Genomic DNA, 17,288 nt, shown 5'->3' on the forward strand with positions numbered 1-17,288 from the left:
TATATAGTGTCAGTAAACAATGGTATATAGTCTGGCTGAGCGAGCGGTGTACTACTGTTCCCAGCAGAATCAGAGTGGCAGTAAACAATGGTATATAGTCTGGCTGAGCGGTGTACACAGAGTGTCAGTAAACAATGGTATATAGTCTGGCTGAGCGGTGTACACACAATGCTATATAGTCTGCTATATAGTGTCAGTAAACAATGGTATATAGTCTGGCTGAACGAGCGGTGTACTACTGTTCCCAGCAGACACAGAACAGTACACAGAATGCTATATAGTGTGGCTGAACGAGCGGTGTACCACTGTTCCCAGCAGACACAGAACAGTACACAGAATGCTATATAGTGTGGCTGAACGAGCGGTGTACCACTGTTCCCAGCAGACACAGAACAGTACACAGAATGCTATATAGTGTGGCTGAACGAGCGGTGTACTACTGTTCCCAGCAGACACAGAACAGTACACAGAATGCTATATAGTGTGGCTGAACGAGCGGTGTACCACTGTTCCCAGCAGACACAGAACAGTACACAGAATGCTATATAGTGTGGCTGAACGAGCGGTGTACTACTGTTCCCAGCAGACACAGAACAGTACACAGAATGCTATATAGTGTGGCTGAACGAGCGGTGTACTACTGTTCCCAGCAGACACAGAACAGTACACAGAATGCTATATAGTGTGGCTGAACGAGCGGTGTACTACTGTTCCCAGCAGCGACACACAATGACTGGGGGGGACCCTGGCTAGCGTGGCTGGAGCGCGAACTACCCTGCCTGCCTACCCAAAGCTAAACCCACAGACAAATGGCGGAGATATGACGTGGTTCGGGTATTTATTTACCCGAACCACGTGACAGTTCGGCCAATCAGAGCGCGTTCGGGTCCGAACCACGTGACCCGTTCGGCCAATCACAGCGCTAGCCGAACGTTCGGGGAACGTTCGGCCATGCGCTCTTAGTTCGGCCATATGGCCGAACGGTTTGGCCGAGCACCGTCAGGTGTTCGGCCGAACTCGAACATCACCCGAACAGGGTGATGTTCTGCAGAACCCGAACAGTGGCGAACACTGTTCGCCCAACACTAGTTAGTAGGTGTCTGCTGTGCAGCAGGAGGCAGTTGGTGTACAGGTTAGTAGGTGTCTGCTGTGCAGCAGGAGGCAGTTGGTGTATAGGTTAGTAGGTGTCTGCTGTGTAGCAGGAGGCAGTTGGTATATAGGTTAGCAGGTGTCTGCTGTGCAGCAGGAGGCAGTTGGTGTATAGGTTAGTAGGTGTCTGCTGTGTAGCAGGAGGCAGTTGGTATATAGGTTAGCAGGTGTCTGCTGTGCAGCAGGAGGCAGTTGGTGTACAGGTTAGTAGGTGTCTGCTGTGTAGCAGGAGGCAGTTGGTATATAGGTTAGTAGGTGTCTGCTGTGCAGCAGGAGGCAGTTGGTGTATAGGTTAGTAGGTGTCTGCTGTGTAGCAGGAGGCAGTTGGTGTATAGGTTAGTAGGTGTCTGCTGTGCAGCAGGAGGCAGTTGGTATATAGGTTAGCAGGTGTCTGCTGTGTAGCAGGAGGCAGTTGGTATATAGGTTAGTAGGTGTCTGCTGTGCAGCAGGAGGCAGTTGGTGTATAGGTTAGTAGGTGTCTGCTGTGTAGCAGGAGGCAGTTGGTATATAGGTTAGTAGGTGTCTGCTGTGCAGCAGGAGGCAGTTGGTGTATAGGTTAGTAGGTGTCTGCTGTGTAGCAGGAGGCAGTTGGTATATAGGTTAGTAGGTGTCTGCTGTGCAGCAGGAGGCAGTTGGTGTATAGGTTAGTAGGTGTCTGCTGTGTAGCAGGAGGCAGTTGGTATATAGGTTAGCAGGTGTCTGCTGTGCAGCAGGAGGCAGTTGGTGTATAGGTTAGTAGGTGTCTGCTGTGTAGCAGGAGGCAGTTGGTATATAGGTTAGTAGGTGTCTGCTGTGCAGCAGGAGGCAGTTGGTATATAGGTTAGTAGGTGTCTGCTGTGCAGCAGGAGGCAGTTGGTGTATAGGTTAGTTGGTGTCTGTTGTATAGCAGGAGGCAGTTGGTGTACAGGTTAGTAGGTGTCTGCTGTGCAGCAGGAGGCAGTTGGTGTATAGGTTAGTAGGTGTCTGCTGTGTAGCAGGAGGCAGTTGGTGTATAGGTTAGCAGGTGTCTGCTGTGCAGCAGGAGGCAGTTGGTGTATAGGTTAGTAGGTGTCTGCTGTGTAGCAGGAGGCAGTTGGTGTACAGGTTAGTAGGTGTCTGCTGTGTAGCAGGAGGCAGTTGGCATTTAATGGTACCCAAGGTTGGAGAGTGACGGATGTGTTGTGGGAGGGTATTCCAGAGGAGGGGTGAAGCATGTGCAAAATCTTGTATACAGGAATGCGAGGAGGTAATTCTAGAGGACAACAGAAGGTCATGTGCAGATTGCGATAGGGTTGGTATCTGGAAACTAGGTTACGGAAAAATTAAAGTAATCGCAATTGAAATCTCGATTTTGCTAAATGGTAGCCCATGGGACCTAGTGGCTGTTCCTCCTGTCTTTTTTTTTTTTTTTTGCAGCAGGAGTTGTCGCGTAAGCCATGGGGTTCCACGGCGGTCATTACAAGTGTGGTTTGGAGCCGCAGGAGTTGTTGCGTAAGCCATGGGGTTCCACGGCGGTCATTACAAGTGGTTTGGAGCCGTAGGAGTTGTCGCGTAAGCCATGGGACCTAGCGGTGGTTGCACGGCGGTCATTACAAGTTTGGTTTGGAGCCGTAGGAGGTGTCGCGTAAGCCATGGGGTTCCACGGCAGTCATTACAAGTGTGGTTTGGAGCCGTAGGAGTTGTCGCGTAAGCCATGGGACCTAGCGGTGGTTGCACGGCGGTCATTACAAGTTTGGTTTGGAGCCGTAGGAGGTGTCGCGTAAGCCATGGGGTTCCACGGCAGTCATTACAAGTGTGGTTTGGAGCCGCAGGAGGTGTCGCGTAAGCTTTGGGACCTGGCGGTGGTCCCATGGCGGTAGTTTTGGCGCCGCAGGAGGTGTCGCGTAAGATTTAGGACCTGGTGGTGGTTCCATGGCGGTCGTCTTGTCGCCGCAGGAGGTGTCGCATAAGCTATGGGACCTGTCGGTGATTCCATGGCGGTGGTTTTGGCGCCGCAGGAGGTGTCGCATAGGCTATGGGACCTATGCAAAATGGGTGGGATAGCTGAAATAGCTAGGGATATGGTTGCTAACATAGGATTGATTGGTTTTTGTTAAGACTGTAGTTGGTGCTGAAATGATTTCGATTTTCATGCAGAAATCCGTTTGGCTGGTTTTTGTTAAGCCTCTAATTGGTGCAGAAATTCCTATTTTCATGCTGAAATCCGGTTGTTTTCACTCTAAGCTTCTTCTAGGGGCTTCCTTGTGATTGGCTTACAAAAATCCGCATTCCGGCAGAACTACGCATCGCAATTCCGGAATTCCGTCGGATCGCTAAGGCAATTCCGTTCCGATGCGACGGAACGGAATCACCAATTTCCGACCGGAATTGCGGAAAACGGAATTCCGCGGAATGCGGTGAGCATCCCTACTGGAAACTAGTGAGGAGGTGTATAGGGGAGAGAGCTTTGTAAGGATAGCACGGTGGCGTAGTGGTTAGCGCTCTTGCCTTGCAGCGCTGGGTCCCCGGTTCAAATCCCAGCCAGGGCGCTATCTGCAAGGAGTTTGTATGTTCTCCCCGTGTCTGTGTGGGTTTCCTCCGGGTACTCCGGTTTCCTCCCACATTCCAAAAAAAACATACAGATAAATTAATTGCCCCCCCCCCACTAAAATTTGGCCCTAGACTACAGTACATATACTACACAATATAGACATATAATTATGATAGGGACTAGATTGTGAGCTCCTTCAAGGGACAGTTAGTGACAAGACTATATATACTCTGTACAGCGCTGCGGAAGATGTTGGCGCTATATAAATACTAAATAATAATAATAATAAGGGTTAAGAGTTTGAACTGGACCCTCTGGTGCACCCCCAACCTCGAACTACTACTCATTAATTGCAGGCCTTCATACTCGCCCAGAGAGTTCACCTCCTACGTCCTCGGGGGCGTGTATATTCCGCCTGCCGCCGATGTTAAAATTGCTCAGCGTGACCTCAGTGACACCATCACACAGTGGGAGACGTCCCTTCCAGACTCTCTGTTTATCATTATGGGTGACTTCAACAAAGCCAACCTCCGGCATGAGCTCCCACGCTACCTCCAGCCCGTGGACTGCCCCACCAGGAACTCCAGTACTCTAGACCAGGGCTTTTCAACCTGTGGTATGCGTACCACTAGTGGTACTTTGCTGTTGGCCAGGTGGTACACACCAGGTTTGTCTGCCACTTGCCATGGTCCCATCTTGCCTGCACAAAGTTCAGCTCCCCTCGCTCGCTCCTCGCTGTGCTGCCCTACAGCATACTTCAGACCTCAGATCAGTGGTGAAGAGACAGCCAGGCAATCGGTGCACAGTGACAGTGGGGTTACTGCTGGTCTGAGGTCGGAACTATTATGCAGTGCAGCACAGCGAGGACCTCTGGGGGCTAAAGAGGCATCCCCCTTCCTCCACAGTAGAGGGGATCCAGCGAAAGGACGCCCAAAGATCTCCTTATCAGCATATCCGAATACGCAGTAGCAGCTCTCCACTTTGATTCTGGTGGAAACAGCCGGGTGGTACTTCTAAATTTTCAGGTGATAAAAGTGGTACAATTAGTGGAAAGATTAAAAAGCCCTCCTCTAGACCACTGTTATACACCTCTAAAGGACGCTTACAAGGATGCCTCGTGGGCAGCTCTCGGTTCCTCTAACCACTGCCTCATCCATCTGGTTCCTACCTATAGACTGCGCCTTGAGTCAGCGAAACCGGTCCTGAGGTCCACCAAAGTGTGGTCAAATGAAGCCAAACTCCAACTCCAGGCGTGTTTTGACTGTACGGACTGGAAGGCGCTAGAATCACCGACTTAGATGAGTGGGCTGATACTGTCTCATCCTATATCAGCTTCTGTGAGGAATCCTGTGTACGCACCAAGTCCTTCAAGATTTACCCCAATGACAAACCGTGGTTCTCAAACAAGTTGCGCCAACTGTGGAGTCGCAAGGAAGCAGTTTACAGGTCTGGCTCCCTGGAGGACTTCAGAATGGCAAGGAACTCCCTCAACAGGGAACTCCGTGCTGCTAAATGGTCATATGCTGAAAGAATTCAGAACAATCTTCGCTCAAACGACCCTCGGGCTGTCTGGAAGGGCCTGAAGGCTGCCACCAGCTACAAGCCTCTTTCCCAACAGGCTACCCCCTGCTCCGAGCTAGCTGAGGAACTCAGTAACTTTTATTGCAGGTTTGAGGTTCCGGGCACCTCTGGGGGGCCGTCTACTCCTTACTCCCCCCCCTCTCTGCCTATAAGAGCATTGAACCTAGCTCGAGCACATGCCCCCCCTTGACAGTATCCGAGGACGTTGTTCTGCACCTCTTGTCTTCCTTGAATGCCAGGAAAGCATCTGGCCCTGATTGCGTGTCACCTGCATGTCTGAAGTCCTGCGCAAGTCAGCTGGCCCCTGTCCTGACCTCTATCTTCGCCAGGTCTCTCACCGAAGGGAAAGTCCCTACTCGCTTCCTTTATCATCCCCATCCCGAAAAAGCAAGGGGTTTCTGACCTAAACAACTTCAGGCCCGTTGCCCTAACATCAGTGGACATGAAGACCTTTGAAAGAACGGTACTGTTGCTGCTCAAGAATGTTACTCTGGACTGACTGGACCCTCTCCAGTTCGCGTACAGAGCAAACAGGTCCACTGGCGACGCTATCAACATCTGCCTGGAGTTTATCACTAACAACCTCGACAGGCCAAACTTATATGCTAGAGTTCTTCTCCTGGACTTCAGCTTGGCTTTTAATACCATCTGCCCCCGTATTCTGCACGACAATCTCACGAAGCTCAAAGTCCATCCAACCATCCGTCTCTGGATCACAGACTTTCTCTCGAACAGGTCCCAGGTGGTTAGGCTGGGCGACATATCCTCCAGACCCAGAGTGACCAACATTGGAGCCCCTCAGGGCTGCATCTTGTCACCATTTCTGTTCTCTCTATAGACGAATAACTGCACATCCACAGCTGACTCTGTCAAAATCATCAAATTTGCGGACGATACCACAATCATTGGCCTTATTAGTGAGAACGACGAGCAGGCTTACCGCAAGGAGGTAAACAGAATCTGCAATTGGTGTAGAGAGAATAGGCTAGTTCTTAACACAGCCAAAACCGTGGAGATGGTCATTGATTTTAGGAAGCATGCCAGCAACCCCCCTCCGATATATATCGAGGTCGCTAGGGTTCCCAACGTCCGCCTCCTGGGTACAACCATCTCTGCTGACCTGACCTGGAGGGCAACCACTACCACGACTCAGAGGAAAGCACAGCAAAGACTCTTCTTCCTTCGCCAACTTAAGAAGTTTGGCATGGCCCATGATCTTCTGAAGTCCTTCTACTCTGCTACGATCGAGTCAGTCCTCTGCTCATCCATCCTGGTCTGGTTCGCTAGCTGCACCGCCAGCGACAGATACAAACTCCAGAGGGTCATCAGCTCAGCAGAGAGGATTATTGGGAAACCTCTTCCCCCTCTAGATCTCATCTAGACTGCGAAATAGAGCAATGAAAATTGTGGGCGACCCCTCTCACCCTGGCCACAGTTTTTTCACTTGACTCAAACTGGGCCGGAGGTTTCGGTCCATCCCTGCTAAGACTACTAGGCGTATGAACATTTTTTTCCACACGGCCGTCAGAGTCTTGAACTCTGCCCATTCCGCTGATCGCCCCTATAGCCATCTACCGGACTAATATCTGACTTTGGCTGCGGCCGCTCTGTTTACTACCCTGCCTAGGTCGTACTAGAATTATCTTCTGCTACACGCTGCTGTCCCTGCTAGACCCGCAACTGACCTACTGCAAATGTTATATTACTCCTGTATCTGTTGTATTGTTCTGCTGCACTCTTGTTATGTTGTATTATTCCTGTCTGTTTGTACAACTCTTTCTTGCCAATCAACGTACCAAACCTAATTCCGGGCACGGTGCAACCGTGCTTGGCGAAATAAACAAATTCTGATTCTGATTCTGGTTATATGATAGCCAATGAAGAGCTTGACAGAGCGGGACAGCAGAGAAAGAACAAGAAGAAAGATGAATGAGACGAGCAGCTGAGTTCATTGCAGATTGGAGCGGTGGCAGTCTGTTATTTGGTAGTCCACAAAGCAGTATGTTACTATAGTCCAGACGAGATATTATAAGCGCATGTAGGGTCAGGCAGAGGCGAGAGAGGCTCCAGCCTCAGGGCGCAGTGTAGGAGGGGGCGCACAACTCACTCAGCTATCATACCCCTATTGAACAGAGAGAAATAAGAAAAGGGGATACATGGCAGTGACTGCAAGCCAGATAACTAGAGATTAAGGTGTTGGGGGCCCTGGGGCGCCTCGTTAGTCTAATAGCAATCAGTGTGTGATGGCTGTGGTGGGAGGGATGGAGGGGCGCACTTTGGTGTTTCAGCCTTGGGTGTTTGAGGACCTTGTCTCAGCTCTGAGAGAATGCATTAAAGGGGAACTGAAGTAAGAGGTATACGGAGGCTGCCATATTTATTTCCTTTTAATCAATACCAGATTGGCCTATTTCTGGTCTATTTCTCTGCAGTAGTATCTGAAAAACACCTGAAACAAGCTTGCAGCTAGTCTTGTCAGATCTGTCTTTAAAGTCTGAAACACCTGATCTGCTGCATGCTTGTTCAGGGGCCATGGCTAATAGTATTAGAGGCAGAGGATCAGCAGGGCTGCCAGGCAACTGGTATTGCTTAAAGGGCACCAGAGAGGAACCTTCATTAAAAATACAAAAAAGCTTTTATACATACCTGGGGCTTCTTCCAGCCCCATAAGCCTGGATTGCTCCCACGTCGCCATCTTCCGCTTCCTCTATCGCCGGTACCGGGTCCCGTCACTTCCGGCGGACGCGGCCAATTGTCCGCATCACAGGGGCTCCCTCTATACCCGTACGCATGAGGCTGCGCAGTATGCAGCCTCACGCGTACTTATATGGAGGGAGCCCCCTGTGATGCGGACAATTGGCCGCGTCTGCCAGCCGACTGTAATGACGGGACCCGGTAGCGGCGGATCCAGGCAGCGGAGGACGGCAGCGTGGGAGCGATCCGTGCGTATGGGGCTGGAGGAAGCCCCAGGTATGTATAACAGCTTTCCCCCCAACGTCTCTGGTTCCCTTTAAAAGGAAATAAACATGGCAGCCTCCATATACCTCTCTCTTCAGTTGTCCTTTTTGGCTGGATAGTGTAATGGTTAAGGGCTCTGCCTCTGACACAGGAGACCTGGGTTCGAATCTCGGCTCTGCCTGTTTAGTAAGCCAGCACCTATTCAGTAGGAGACCTTGGGCAAGTCTCCCTAACACTGCTACTGCCTATAGAGCGCGTCCTAGTGGCTGCAGCTCTGGCGCTTTGAGTCCGGCAGAAGAAAAGCGCGATATAAATGTTCTGTGTTTTCTTGTGTTTGTTTAACATTTTAGTTGTGTCTTGAGTGAGAAACGGTTGGATGTGAGATGTTTTTGAGTTGGAGATAACAGGAGGTGGTTAGGGAGTGAATGTGAGGAATGAGAGAGAGTCAAGTATTACCCCTAAGCACTATGCTTTGGGAAATGAAGTTATGGGAGTGTTTATTAACATTTTATTGTTATTTCAGGCAGAGTGGTGGACAGAGACGGTGGAAAAAAGATTAGTCCTGCTTTAAAACCCTGACATAATATTCAATAAAAACATGTTTACCTACTTTTTATATGCCATACGGTTATCATATTTGCATTTGTTCATAAGTATTATTATTCATTTAGAAGTTATAGGTTTCCAAAAGTACAGTTTTTTGCTTTGTGAGCTGACTTTGCATTTTATTAATAACTGGTTTTATTCATTGCTGTTTGCAGCCAGACACGCTTTCAGTGTCTCTCTGTCTCCAGCAGCTTCTCCGCAGTCAGAGAATGTGTCACATTCCTCACTTGATACATTTAAGTAAACACAATATAACATTATCTGAAGTTCGAATGCGGCAGCATTTCACTGCACTCAACTTTCAAGCTCTGTGTGTAACCCTTCCAATGCTGGTCTAGTAAAAAAAAAATGCTGGTTATATTCCACTTTAAGTTTTGTTTATTTTAAGAAGCGAGAGGACATGAAGGAGGATATAGCAGACAAGCAGTCAGGAACACATGTGAGGAGGGAGTTAAAGAGAACCAGAGATGTTTGGGGGTAAAGCTTTTATACATACCTGGGGCTTCCTCCAGCCCCATAAGCCTGGATCGCTCCCACACCGCCGTCCTCCGATGCCTGTATCCGCCGGCACTGGGTCCCGTACTTTCAGCCAGTCGACGGAAGTACGTGGCCAATTTTCCGCATCACAGGGGCTCCCTCCATATACTTACGCGTGCGGCTCCACACTACGCAGCCACATGCGTAAGTGTATGGAGGAAGCCGATGTGTATGCGTAAAAACGGTCGCATCCGCCGGAAGTGACGGGTCCCGGTACCGGCGATAGAGGAAGCGGAGGACGGAGGCGTGGGAGCGATCCAGGCTTATGGGGCTGGAGGAAGCCCCAGGTATGTATAAAAGCTTTTTCATTTTTTGTACTCTGTTCGTCTCTGGTTCCCTTTAGGGTCTGGGGCTGGTAGGTAAAGTTGTGTATCGTCTGCATATAGGTGGTATTGAAAACCAAATGAGTTGATTAAGTCACCAAGAACGTGCATGTAGATGGAAAAGAGGAAGGAACCAAGTACAGAGCCTTGAGGTAACTCCACAGACAAAGGATGAGGAGAAGAGATCTGATCCGAGTAAGGCCCAGTGCACACCAAAACCGCTAGCAGAGCCTCAAAACGCCAGAGGTTGTTGGAGCAGATTTCAGAGCGATTCTAGGCATGTTTCGAGACGTTTTCTAAACATGCCTAGCGTTTTTTGGAGCGTTTTTGTGTAGCAGATTACAAATATAGTTACAGTAAAAGCTGTTACTGAACAGCTACTGTAACAAAAATGCCTGGAAACCCGGTCTGATCTAGTGTTTTCCAGAGCGGTTTGAGATTTTCCTATACTTTACATTGAGGCAGAAACGCTTCTGCAAACCGCAAAAGTGCTGCAGGACCCACGTTTGCAGGATTGCTAAAAACCACAAACCGCTGGTGAGCACCATCCCATTGAAATACATTAGCCAAGCGTTTTCACAGGCGGAAGCGGTTTGGAAAACGCTACAAAAACTGCTCGGTGTGCACCAGGCCTAAGAGACTGAAGGACCTCCCAGAGAGAAAGGAATATAACCAGCAGAGAGCGAGTCCCTTTATGCCTACAGATGAAAGTATCTGTAGGAATAGGTGTGATCAATGGTATCAAATGCTGATTACAGATCAAGAAGGATGAATATAGAAAAATGACCTTTGGATTTGGCTGTAAGAAGATCAGTGACAACTTTAGTTGACTATGCTTGTTCGCTAAAAGAGCCAACATTGTTTGAGTACTGTTCGTGATAAAGCTTTTATTTGCACTAAAAAATGAATGGGTTTAGCCTCTTGGATAAACTTCCTCATACAGTACAAATGTTAGGAGGAGACTTGGAGCAAAAGTGAGCTGCATCGGACACATAGAATATTTGAAGATGTGAGTGTGAGCCTTCTAAAGCGGGGCACCTTCTAAGCTTAGCATTCAAACATTCATCGAGTTCCTGATCAGCTACACAAGTGAATATAAATGGAATCAACTTTTTTTAAAATTTATTAATAATACAAAGTGAATAAGTAAATCAAGAGATATACAGTAAGTATCTGTGTATGTGCAAAGCAATCCACCACCCTGCTGGTAAAGGTGGCCATACATATCTCAACTTGGTGGCCGATCGACTATCCGATTTGATGATAATTATCGAATCGGATGAAAATCGGTGCACGAAGAGCATGCCCGATCGACAATGCAACCAATTGCGGGTGTAAATTGTTTGCATGTATCAATCAGACAGGCTGCGAGATGTCAGGCAGTCATGGTCAATTGGAAACGCACGGTGGTAACGGCATGCGATATCACTTACGATCACGCTGAAACCCCAAGCACTACCTCTAGTGTATAAATGAGCTCCTCGTGTGCATTTACATACATTGTATACATTACCTGCCTGTGTGTCGCCCACCGTGCGGTGCCCATCTGTTTTCTGGTTCTTCCTCTTACATTTGCACCTCACATGCCACCTGTGTATTGCGTGTGTGTGATGTCACACACGCCATGCGCTAAACGTCGGTCTCCTGTGAGGCGCAAATGCAAGAGGAAGAACTGGTAGATGAGCACCGCGCAGTGGGCGACACGGGCAGGTAATGTATAAATGTACACGAGGGGCACGTTTATACAATAGGGGGGCAGTAGCGGACTCAGGCAATTCCCGAGAGATTTCATGATGAAGTCGATCAGAAATCGGCCTGCGGTGTATGGGCAGCTTACAGATCTTGCAGGCGTCGTGGAGGTCTTTGTTAAGTCCCTTTTATAGATGTGGTTGATCGCACGAGAACAAGGAAGCCGTCATATGCAATTAAATTGCCATTCATTTATAAACAACCTCACTCACAGAAATTAAAAGAAAAAGAAAACTGTTAGGCCCGGTTCACATCTGTGTTTTTTTGCGGAACGTATACTGTACAAACCGAACGGATGTGAAAGGATCCATTGTTAACCTATTAAACCGTTCACAGGCGTCCGTTGGTACGGATATGTTCTGTACGTTCCGATCCCCGGAACGAAAAATTGCTGCAGGCCCTAATTTTCTGGAACGTTCTGCCCAGCGGAATAGAACCGGACAAAAAATGCTGCAGCATTGGGAAACTGAACGTTTCTTCACATGGGGATGGGGGGATGTGACCTGTCCTAGCATTGACAAAGGGGACCTCTCTGGCCCCGAAACGATTGTAAGCATACGGTCAGATTATTGTACATGTGTGATGGGCCAAAAAGTGTGTGGATCCATACTTCTCTTCTGAGGACGCAAACCTGAGCTGCAGGAGGGTGAGGAAGGGTGCAGCAGCCGGGCGGGTGGGTGAGGGAGGGTAATATACATACCTGATGCTCTTTTGCAGCTGGCGGTAGAGGCTTCCATCGTCTTCCACGTCATGTGACTAGTCACATGATGCGCTGTGTAGTCACATCAGAAGAAGAGGAAGCCTCTACCGCCGGCTGCAAAAGAGCATTAGCAGTGAATCCAGCGCAGGAGACTTGGAGCAGCAGTGAGTAACTTCGGCGCCGTCAGAAGATGGAGCTGAAGTTACTTTTAAAACACAATAATTCGGCTTCCAGCAATTGAAGCCGAATTATTTCATTCCCCACCATCCATGGCGGCCTGGAGGGGGAATAGTATTCAACACAGCCGGGACTTGTGCAGCAGCAGCATCAGCCATATACCGGCTGTATCCTGCGCCCAACACATCCTCACAAGTTTGCCTCAGGCAGCAAAAAGTCTAGAACCGGCCCTGGCTGTGGTCACATTTTGGGAGGATTCACACGTATTAAAGCGAACCTGAACTCAGAACTTCCTCTCTGCTCTAAAAGATACGCAACAACATAACAGACAGTTGAAAAAAAACAAACAAACATTTCTTTGTAACAGCTGATACAATTCCTGCAATAAATCTGCATTGTCTCTACTTCCTGCTTTCATGGAAGCCGACATAGCGTTGTCATCCTGTGTTTACAAATTAGCTGCTCTGCCGAGACAGCAAGCTGACACCTGAGAGATCAAATTACAACTTGTGATTAGTCACAGATGAGGGGGAATTGGGCTAAACTCTCTAAATACATACAGGCTGTATTTCTCTGTTTTCCTTCTGTCCTGTGCAAGAGTTCAATTCCGCTTTTAAAATTTGCATATGAATGGTGAATGTGCGTAAACAAGTTTGCCGCACATCTAGTGAAAGTCAATAGAGAATCACACTTCTGCTAAAAGCTTTTTCAGATGGACAAAAAAAAAACGTATGTCTTGCAGCATAAATTTGCACACAGAGTGCGAATTCTCTTGACTTTCATTAGCTGAAGTAAAAAACTGTGCGAAAATTTGCATACATAAACTTAAATGTAAAAAAGTTCAGTTTTTCGCAATAAGTGTGAACCCTGCTTTAGAAATCTGCCGTTTACCTTTCTGCGTTTTTAGTGTTTGCAGTTTTTGATGTGTTTGTGGTTTGTTTTTTTAAATATATACTACATTTTTTATTTTTTATGGGAACAAATACAGCATCCTATCTGTTTTCTAAAAAAAACGGATAAGCTCCGCACTGTCCACTGAACGGACTGCGAGTTTCACTACTGAACCAACTTTTTCCGGACCTCTGAGCCAGCGGAACGGAAATGGAAGCTGAATTGCTGCATTGGGGGCAATGAGAAAACTGAATGATTCTTCACACTAGTGAAGAAATAGTCCGTTCCAAGGAGCAAAATTCACTTGTGAGGGCTACGGTGGCTCTGCACTGGTGACACATTCCGGGCCTCTTTCCGACATGGTGGCGTGGAGCAGCCTTGGGTGGCAGGTGTAAACTGCCTGCGTGCAGAGGGGCTGCCGTGGCCAGGCATAGCTATCTGCATTTCCCTTCTGTATGGAGAGCAGGCCCCATTGGGCCTTCAGGGTAGCACAGGATCAACGGTCACTTCTACTCCTTCCTCCACTTCCTCTGGCCTTGCGGTGACCGCCGCGTTGCATGGGAGATTGGCCAGTGCTTTGCTCGCTAATGATGCATTGCATGGCGGGTGATTTTTCTGATGCTTGACACGGTAGGAATGGGGCTCTGGGGGGTCTGGGAGGGATCAGTAGCGGAATGGAAACAGGTTTGTTTCCACGTATCAGTCTACCTCATAACGCGTAGTATGGACCAGGCTATATAGTATGCAGGACAAAATGCTGTACTATTTTAAAAAATGACACAGAGCGCGGCGCTTTACACTGCGACCGTTAGGCTACGCTTTCAATGGGGTGCCAGGTCAGTTTACAAACCAGACGTGCCATGCACGGCTACGAGAATTTGGATGCGTTCTGCGGGAAATTGCATTTTTTCCACCCTGCACGCGATTCCGATGTAGCCTATTGATTTTTATAGGCTGCGTTTCTGCATCTGAAATCGCGTGCGTATAACATCTGCAATTCCCATGTAGTGGAAAGGGCGCACAGACCTTCACTAAGGCTTTGTTCACATATAAAATCGAAATCGCTGATGGCCGCGTTTTTGAGTGATTTTTTTTTACTTCCCCCTCTCGTGCCAGGAGGGGGAAAAAAAATCACTCAAAATCGCTTTGAAAAGCGATTTACACAAAACCGTGTTTTCAAAGCGCTTTTGCAAGAGCAATTTCTTTTTTTCACTTCCTGACACATATCAGGAAGTGAACTCTTTGACCCGGAAAAGAATAAATACAGTGTATGTATTCTTAAAAGCGCGCATGCAATTGCCGCACAAAGCGATTTTGTGAGCGTTTTTCCTATACCTTCCATTGTAGCAAAATCGCCCTAAAAATATTACAGGCAGCGCTTTGCCGAGCGGATCTGAAACGAGCCCGCTCAGAGGTGAACATGGGGAATCATTGCACAAGCGTTTTTAGGGCGAATTGAACATTGCCGGGGCTCAAAAAAAAAAGGCAAAATGCCCTAGGTGTGAATGAGCCCCTCAGTGAGCTTTCATGTCTGTTTTCTGCTCTGCGCCAAAACCCAGATGATTCAAACAACTTTGCGCCCAGCCTGAATCCTTGCACACCTCCTTTCTAGGGCTTAGCAGATAAAGCTCCATTTTTAGAGACCATTCAGACAGAACAGCAGCAAGGAATTAGTGCATCCTGTGGTGTTAGCAGCTGCTAATCTTAGCTTTCAGTGAAGTCATGTTATAGAGTGGACGAAGTCATGTGTGGAGAAATCGTCATGCGTGATCACAGTGCTGCAGTGCTCAGAGCACGGCTCCTCCCTCGCTCGTTACTGCAGGTCTGGTGTGGGAGTGCTCTCATCACTGTAGCTATGTGTCTTCTACACCCACAGCAGCACTCCAGGCAGATGGGTGAATGGTATGTGCCTCCCCTTATCCGTCCCGGCTAGATGTGACAGCTGCAGCCAAGGCAGTCATACGAAGGAGGCTACTGGCCTGAAACCTCTGTATGTGTAATGCCAGGGAACCTTCTGCAACATCTGGTGAGTCAGTGTCTCTTCTCCAGCCTTATCTTCTGTTAGTACTGCTCTAATGAAAATTCAGGCACAAGCTTATCAGAAGATCTGGGTTCAATCCATGCCTGTGGTACAGGAAATATACATCTTCCGCTCAAGCTATACCTTCACATACATTTTTTCTTTTTGATGTTCTTTCACTCTAGCACTCGCTCTCAGTTCATCTCCTCTCATTCTAATGCTGAATACACACGATGCGTTTTTGCGTTCGTTTTTGCGGTCGATTTAATTATTTCCAACATGCTCGATCCGTTTTTCGATCGTTTTTGCCGTCGATTTGGCATCATTAACATGCAAATCGACGGCAAAAACGAACGAAATCTGAATCGAGCATGTTGGAAATAATCGAATCGATGCGACTCGACCGCAAAAACGCATCGTGTGTATTCAGCATAAGGTCTGTTTCACAGAAGCAGGAGATTTGGGCGCATGAGACAAGTGGACAAAAAGGGCGCTCCATTCACTCCCATTATAAATATCGTTTAATGGGCGCCGAACAGGGAAAAAAGGGCGCCGGAGATTATTAACGTTTTACAAACGGCGCCCGGAGATTTTTAATGTTTTATAACTGTGCTTGTGATGATTTACGTTTAGAAAATGAGCCCGTGACGAATAACGTTTAGAAAAACACTAAAGATATTTATCCTATTTAATTAAAACATTATTTAACATTTTAACCCTTACTGTTTGTAAAACATTATTATTCACAAAATAAAGCGATCAGTACGTAACGTAAATTGCAATATATTTTTTACAATCACTATTTGTAAAACATTTCTAAAACATTATTATCCACCCAAAAAAATTATTTAATTTTTTTTATTTATTAATGTTTGTAAAACATTATTATCCATAGGGGGTCTTAGGTTTAGGCACCACCAGGCGGGTCTTAGGTTTAGGCACCACCAGGGGGGTCTTAGGTTTAGGCACCTCCAGGGGGGTCTTAGGTTTAGGCACCACCAGGGGGGTCTTAGTTTTAGGCACCACCAGGGGGGTCTTAAGTTTAGACACCACCAGGGGGTCTAGGGGTTAGGGATAGGTACAGGGAGGGCTTTGGAGTGGTTAGTTTTAGGCACCACCAGGGGGGTCTTAGGTTTAGGCACCACCAGGGGGGTCTTAGGTTTAGGCACCACCAGGAGGGTCTTAGGTTTAGGCACCACCAGGGGTTCTTAGGTTTAGGCACCACCAGGAGGTCTAGGGGTTAAGGTGGCCATACACTGGCCCGATTCGCTACCGTTTCAACAGCAGATTCGATCACTACGATCGAATCTGCTGCCAATCGTTCGCGCTACACGCCGAATTTTGATCCTTTTCGTCCGATCCCGTCGATCGCTCCGTGCGGAAAATTAGCGTTGATCGCCCGCGGGTAGGGAGCACATCGCTAGCGACGTTCGAGTACCCGACGACCGACGCAATAGAGCCGCATACATTACCTGCTCCGCCGGCACGTCTACGCCCGGTCACCGCTGCTCCGTGTCTGCGCTGGTCTCCGGCGTGCTTCAGTTCCTCCTGCCCGGCAGGAAGTTTAAACAGTAGAGGGCGCTCTACTGTTTAAACTTCCTACCGGGCAGGAAGAAGTAAAGCATGCCGGGGCCAGAGACCAGAGCGGAGACGGAGCAGCGGTGACCTGGGGACTGGAGTCGCGCCGGCGGAGCAGGTAATGTATGCGGGCGGGGGGAGCGGCGGCAGGACCACCACCACCACAACAGATTGTGAACGGTTTCAGGCTGAAATCGGTTCACAATCTGTTTGCAGTAAAGGTAGCCATACGATCCCTCTCTGATCAGATTCGATCAGATAGGGATCTGTCAGTTGGTCGAATCTGATGACAAATCGACCAGTGTATGGCTACCTTTAGGGATAGGTACAGGGAGAGTTCTGTGTGAGAGTAGGGTTAGGTATAGTTTTAAAACGTCAATAGAATGATAGAGGCGCCTCACGTTATATCAGCTGGTGTTCTGTGAACAAGGATACACACTGCAGCCACTGGAGAGGTAAATCCTCAGCCTCCAAAGCTATAGATATGTCAACAAATGCAGCAGCGCTGTATAG

At 48.2% G+C, this 17,288-nt stretch overlaps 1 protein-coding gene across 3 annotated transcripts in view; it reads left to right on the top strand.

Annotated features, from left to right (window-relative positions):
• Nucleotides 1–17,288, top strand: part of LOC137558120 (beta-1,3-galactosyl-O-glycosyl-glycoprotein beta-1,6-N-acetylglucosaminyltransferase 4-like) — a 79,231-nt gene that overhangs the window by 15,113 nt on the left and 46,830 nt on the right. Inside the window, exon 1 of one of the 3 annotated variants that reach the window (XM_068271718.1) lies at nt 15,074–15,203. The exons of the other annotated variants lie outside the window; for them this stretch is intronic. The gene's annotated coding sequence lies outside the window, so the exon portion shown is untranslated. Of the gene's footprint in view, nt 1–15,073; nt 15,204–17,288 lie in introns of those variants that run through there. 3 annotated transcript variants of the gene reach the window in all.

The sequence above is a fragment of the Hyperolius riggenbachi genome, chromosome 1 (genome assembly GCF_040937935.1).
Source record: "Hyperolius riggenbachi isolate aHypRig1 chromosome 1, aHypRig1.pri, whole genome shotgun sequence".
NCBI classification, from domain to species: Eukaryota; Metazoa; Chordata; class Amphibia; order Anura; family Hyperoliidae; genus Hyperolius; species Hyperolius riggenbachi.